Genomic DNA, 6,885 nt, shown 5'->3' with positions numbered 1-6,885 from the left:
AGATAGCGGTGTAGATATTTCCATGTTTATACAGATAGCGGTGTAGATATCTCCATCTTAATACAGATGGCGGTGTAGATATTTATATGTTCATACAGATGGCGGTGCAGATATTTCCATGTTCATACAGATGACGGTGTAGATATTTCCCTGTTTATAGAGATAGCGGTGTAGTTATTTCCGTGTGTAAAGAGATAGCTTTGTAGATATTTCCATGTATATGCAGATAGCTCTGTAGATATTTCCATTATCATGCAGATAGCGGTGTAGATATTTCCATGTTTACACAGATAGCGGTGTAGTTATTTCCATGTTCATGCATAGAGCGGTGTAGATATTTCCATGTTCATCCAGATGGCTGTGTAGATATATCCATGTTCATACAGATAGCGGTGTAGATATTTCCATGTTCGTACAGATAGTGGTGTAGATATTTCCATGTTCATACAGATAGCGGTGTAGCTATTTCCGTGTTGATACAGATAGCGGTGTAGATATTTCCATGTTCATAGAGATAGCGATGTAGATATTTCCATGTTCATACAGATAGCGGTCCTGATATTTCCATGTTTATACAGGTAGCGGTGTAGATATTTCCATGTTTATACAGATAGCGGTGTAGGTATTTCCATGTTTATACAGATAGCGGTGTGGATATTTCCAACTTTATACAGATAGCGGTGTAGATATCTCCATCTTAATACAGATGGCGGTGTAGATATTTATATGTTCATACATATGTCGGTGCAGATATTTCCATGTTCATATAGATGGCGGTGTAGATATTTCCATGTTTATAGAGATAGCGGTGTAGTTATTTCCATGTGTAAAGAAATAGCTTTGTAGATATTTCCATGTATATGCAGATAGCTATGAAGATATTTCCATTTTCATGCAGATAGCGGTGTAGATATTTCCATGTTCAAACAGATAGCGGTGTAGATATTTCCATGTTTATACAGATAGCGGTGAAGATGTATGCATGTTTACACAGATATCGGTGTAGATATTTCCATGTTTATACAGGTAGCGGTGTAGATATTTCCATGTTCATACAGATAGCGGTGAAGGTATCTCCTTGTTAATACAAATGGCGGTGTAGATATTTGTATGTTCATACTGATGGCGGTGCAGATATGTCCATGTTCATACAGATAGCGGTGTAGTTATTTCCATGTGTAAAGGGATAGCTGTGTAGATATTTCCATGCATATGCAGACAGCTGCGTAGATATTTCCATTTTCATGCAGACAGCGGTGTAGATATTTCCATGTTCAAACAGATAGCGGTGTAGATATTTCCATGTTCACACAGATAACGGTGTAGATATTTCCATGTTCATACAGATAGCAGTGTAGATATTTCCATGTTTATACAGATAGCGGTGAAGATGTATGCATGTTTACACAGATAGCGGTGTAGATATTTCCATGTTCATACAGATAGCGGTGTAGATATTTCGATGTTCATCCAGATGGCTGTGTAGATATATCCATGTTCATACAGATGGCGGTGAAGATATTTCCATGTTCATACAGATGGCGGTGTAGGTATTTCCATGTTCATACAGATAGCGATGTAGATATTTCCATGTTCATCCAGATGACTCTGTAGGTATATCCATGTTCATACAGATGGCAGTGAAGATATTTCCATGTTCGTACAGATAGCGGTGTAGATATTTCCATGTTCATACAGATAGCGGTATAGATATTTCCATGTTCATACAGACAGCGGTGCTGATATTTCCATGTTCATCCAGATGGCTGTGTAGATATATCCATGTTGATACAGATGGCGGTGAAGATATTTCCATGTTCATTCAGATAGCGGTGTAGATATTTCCATGTTCATAGAGATAGTGGTGTAGATATTTCCATGTTAATACAGATAGCAGTGCTGATATTTCCATGTTTATACAGGTAGCGGTGTAGATATTTCCATGTTTATACCGATAGCAGTGTAGATATTTCCATGTTTATACAGATATCGGTGTAGATATCTCCATCTTAATACAGATGGCGGTGTAGATATTTCCATGTTCATACAGATAGCGGTATAGATATTTCCATGTTCATACAGACAGCGGTGCTGATATTTCCATGTTCATCCAGATGGCTGTGTAGATATATCCATGTTCATACAGATGGCGGTGAAGATATTTCCGTGTTCATACAGATAGCGGTGTATATATTTCCATGTTCATAGAGATAGCGGTGTAGATATTTCCATGTTCATTCAGATAGCGGTGCTGATATTTCCATGTTTATACAGGTAGCGGTGTAGATATTTCCATGTTTATACAGATAGCGGTGCAGATATTTCCATGTTTATACAGATAGCGGTGTAGATATTTCCATGTTTATACAGATAACGTTGTAGATATCTCCATCTTAATACAGATGGCGGTGTAGATATTTATATGTTCATACAGATGGCGGTGCAGATATTTCCATGTTCATACAGATGATGGTGTAGATATTTCCCTGTTTATAGAGATAGCGGTGTAGATATTTCCATGTGTAAAGAGATAGCTTTGTAGATATTTCCATGTATATGCAGATAGCTCTGTAGATATTTCCATTATCATGCAGATAGCGGTGTAGATATTTCCATGTTTACACAGATAGCTGTGTAGATATTTCCATGTTCATCCAGATGGTTGTGTAGATATATCCATGTTCATCCCGATGGCTGTGTAGATATATCCATGTTCATACAGATAGCGGTGTAGATATTTCCATGTTCATACAGATAGTGGTGTAGATATTTCCATGTTCATACAGATAGCGGTGTAGCTATTTCCATGTTCATACAGATAGCGGTGTAGATATTTCCATGTTTATAGAGATAGCGGTGTAGATATTTCCATGTTCATACAGATAGCGGTCCTGATATTTCCGTGTTTATGCAGGTAGCAGTGTAGATATTTCCATGTTTATACAGATAGCGGTGTAGGTATTTCCATGTTTATACAGATAGCGGTGTAGATATTTCCAACTTTATACAGATAGCGGTGTAGATATCTCCATCTTAATACAGATGGCGGTGTAGATATTTATATGTTCATACAGATGTCGGTGCAGATATTTCCATGTTCATATAGATGGCGGTGTAGATATTTCCATGTTTATAGAGATAGCGGTGTAGTTATTTCCATGTGTAAAGAGATAGCTTTGTAAATATTTCCATGTATATGCAGATAGCTGTGAAGATATTTCCATTTTCATGTAGATAGCGGTGTAGATATTTCCATCTTCAAACAGATAGCGGTGTAGATATTTCCATGTTTATACAGATAGCGGTGAAGATGTATGCATGTTTACACAGATATCGGTGTAGATTTTTCCATGTTCATACAGATAGCGGTGTAGATATTTCCATGTTTATACAGATAGCGGTGTAGATATCTCCATCTTTATACAGATGGCGGTGTAGATATTTCCATGTTCATACAGTTAGCGGGGTAGTTATTTCCATGTGTAAAGAGATAGCTGTGTAGATATTTCCATGTATATGCAGATAGCTGTGTAGATATTTCCATTTTCATGCAGATAGCGGTTTAGATATTTCCATGTTCAAACAGATAGCGGTGTAGATATTTCCATGTTCATACAGATAGTGCTGTAGGTATTACCATGTTCATACAGATAGCGGTGTAGATATTTCCATGTTCATTCAGATAGCGGTGTAGATATTTCCATTTTCATACTGATGGCTGTGTAGATATATCCATGTTCATACAGATAGCGGTGAAGATATTTCCATGTTCATACACATAGTGGTGTAGATATTTCCATGTTCATACAGATAGCGGTGCAGCTATTTCCATGTTGATACAGATAGCGGTGTAGATATTTCCATGTTCGTACAGATAGCGGTGTAGATATTTCCATGTTCATACTGATAGCGGTGCTTATATTTCCATGTTTATACAGGTAGCGGTGTAGATATTTCCATGTTTATACAGATAGCGGTGTAGATATTTCCATGTTTATACAGATAGCGGTGTACATATTTCCAAGTTTATACAGATAGCGTTGTAGATATCTCCATCTTAATACAGATGGCGGTGTAGATATTTATATGTTCATACAGATGGCGGTGCAGATATTTCCATGTTCATACAGATGGCGGTGTAGATATTTCCATGTTTATAGAGATAGTGGTGTAGTTATTTCCATGTGTAAAGAGATAGCTTTGTAGATATTTCCATGTATATGCAGATAGCTGTGTAGATATTTCCATTTTCCTGCAGATAGCGGTTTAGATATTTCTATGTTCCAACAGATAGCGGTGTAGATATTTCCATGTTCATACAGATAGCGGTGTATATATATCCATGTTTATACAGATAGCGGTGAAGATGTGTGCATGTTTACACAGATAGCGGTGTAGATATTTCCATGTTCATACAGATAGCGGTGTAGATATTTCCATGTTCATCCAGAAGGCTGTGTAGATATATCCATGTTCATACAGATGGCGGTGAAGATACTTCCATGTTCATACAGATAGAAGTGTAGATATTTCCATGTTCATGCAGATAGTGGTGTGGATATTTCCATGTTCATACAGATAGAGGGGCAGATATTTCCATGTTCATACAGATAGCGGTGCTGATATTTCCATGTTTATAGAGGTAGCGGTGTAGATATTTCCATGTTTATACAGATAGCGGTGCAGGTATTTCCATGTTTATACAGATAGCGGTGTAGATATCTCCATCTTAATACAGATGGCAGTGTAGATATTTACATGTTCCTACAGATGGCCGTGCAGATATTTCCATGTTCATACAGATGGCGGTGTAGATATTTCCATCTTCATACAGATAGCGGTGTAGATATTTCCATGTTCATACAGATGGTGGTGTAGATATTTCCATGTTCATACAGATAGCGGTGTAGATATTTCCATGTTTATACAGATAGCGGTGAAGATGTATGCATGTTTACACAGATAGCGGTGTAGATATTTCCATGTTCCCACAGATAGCAGTGTAGATATTTCCATGTTCACCAGATGGCTGTGTAGGTATATCCATGTTCATACAGATAGCGGTGTAGACATTCCCATGTTCATACAGATAGTGGTGTAGATATTTCCATGTTCATACAGATAGCGGTGTAGCTATTTCCATGTTCATACAAATAGCGGTGTAGATATTTCCATGTTCGTACAGATAGCGGTGTAGATATTTCCATGTTCATACAGATAGCGGTGCTGATATTTCCATGTTTATACAGGTAGCGGTGCAGATATTTCCATGTTTATACAGATAGCGGTGTAGATATTTCCATGTTTATACAGATAGAGGTGTAGATATTTCCAGGTTTATACAGATAGCGGTGTAGATATCTTCATCTTAATACAAATGGCGGTTTAGTTATTTATATGTTCATAAAGATGGCGGTGCAGATATTTCCATGTTCATACAGATGGCGGTGTGGATATTTGCATGTTCATACAGATGGTTGTGTAGCTATTTCCATGTTCATGGAGATAGCGGTGTAGGTATTTTCATGTTCATCCAGATGGGTGTGTAGAGATATCCATGTTCATACAGATGGCGGTGAAGATATTTCCATGTTCATACAGATAGCGGTGCTGATTTTTCCATGTTTATAGTTGTAGCGGTCTAGATATTTCCAGGTTTATACAGATAGCGGTGTAGACATTTCCATGTTTATAGAGATAGCGGTGTAGATATTTCCATGTTTATACAGATAGTGGTGTAGATATCTCCATCTTAATACAGATGGCGGTGTAGATATTTATATGTTCATACAGATGGCCGTGTAGATATTTCCATGTTCATACAGATGGCGCTGTAAATATATCCATTTTCATACTGATATCGGTGTAGTTATTTCCGAGTGTAAAGAGATAGCTGTGTAGGTATTTCCGTGTTCATACAGATAGTGCTGTAGATATTTCCATGTTCATACAGAATGCGGTGCAGCTATTTCCATGTTCATACAGATAGCGGTGCAGATATTTCCATGTTCATACAGATAGTGGTGTAGATATTTCCATGTTTATACAGATAGCGGTGCTTATGTTTCCATGTTTATACAGATAGCGGTGTAGATATTTCCATGTTTATACAGATAGCGGTGTAGATATTTCCATGTTTATACAGATAGCGGTGTAGATATTTCCATGTTTATGCAGATAGCGATGTAGATATTTCCATGTTCATCCAGATGGCTGTGTAGACATATCCATGTTCATACTGATGGCGGTGAAGATACTTCCATGTTCATACAGAAAGCGGTGTAGATATCTCCATCTTAATACAGATGGCGGTGTAGATATTTATATGTTCCTACAGATGGCCGTGTAGATATTTCCATGTTCATACAGATGGCAGTGTAGATATTTCCATGTTCATACAGATAGCGGTGTAGTTATTTCCATGTGAAAAGAGATATCTGTGTAGATATTTCCATGTATATGCAGATAGCTGTGTAGATATTTCCATTTTCATGCAGATAGCGGTTTAGATATTTCCATGTTCAATCAGATAGCGTTGTAGATATTTCCATGTTCATACAGATAGTGGTGTGGATATTTCCATGTTCATAGAGATAAAGGGGCTATTTCCATGTTCATACAGATAGCGGTGCTGATATTTCCATGTTTATACAGGTAGCGGTGTAGATATTTCCATGTTCATAGAGATAGCGGTGTAGATATTTCCATGTTTATACAGATAGCGGTGTAGATATCTCCATCTTAATACAGACGGCAGTGTAGATATTTATATGTTCCTACAGATGGCCGTGCAGATATTTCCATGTTCATACAGATGGCGGTGTAGATATTTCCATGTTCATACAGATAGCGGTGTAGTTATTTCCATGTGCAAAGAGATATCTG

This window comes from Gorilla gorilla, chromosome 9 (assembly GCF_029281585.2).
Source record: "Gorilla gorilla gorilla isolate KB3781 chromosome 9, NHGRI_mGorGor1-v2.1_pri, whole genome shotgun sequence".
NCBI lineage: Eukaryota > Metazoa > Chordata > Mammalia > Primates > Hominidae > Gorilla > Gorilla gorilla.
The sequence above is the reverse complement of the archived record's forward strand: the minus strand, read 5'-3'. Positions refer to the sequence as shown.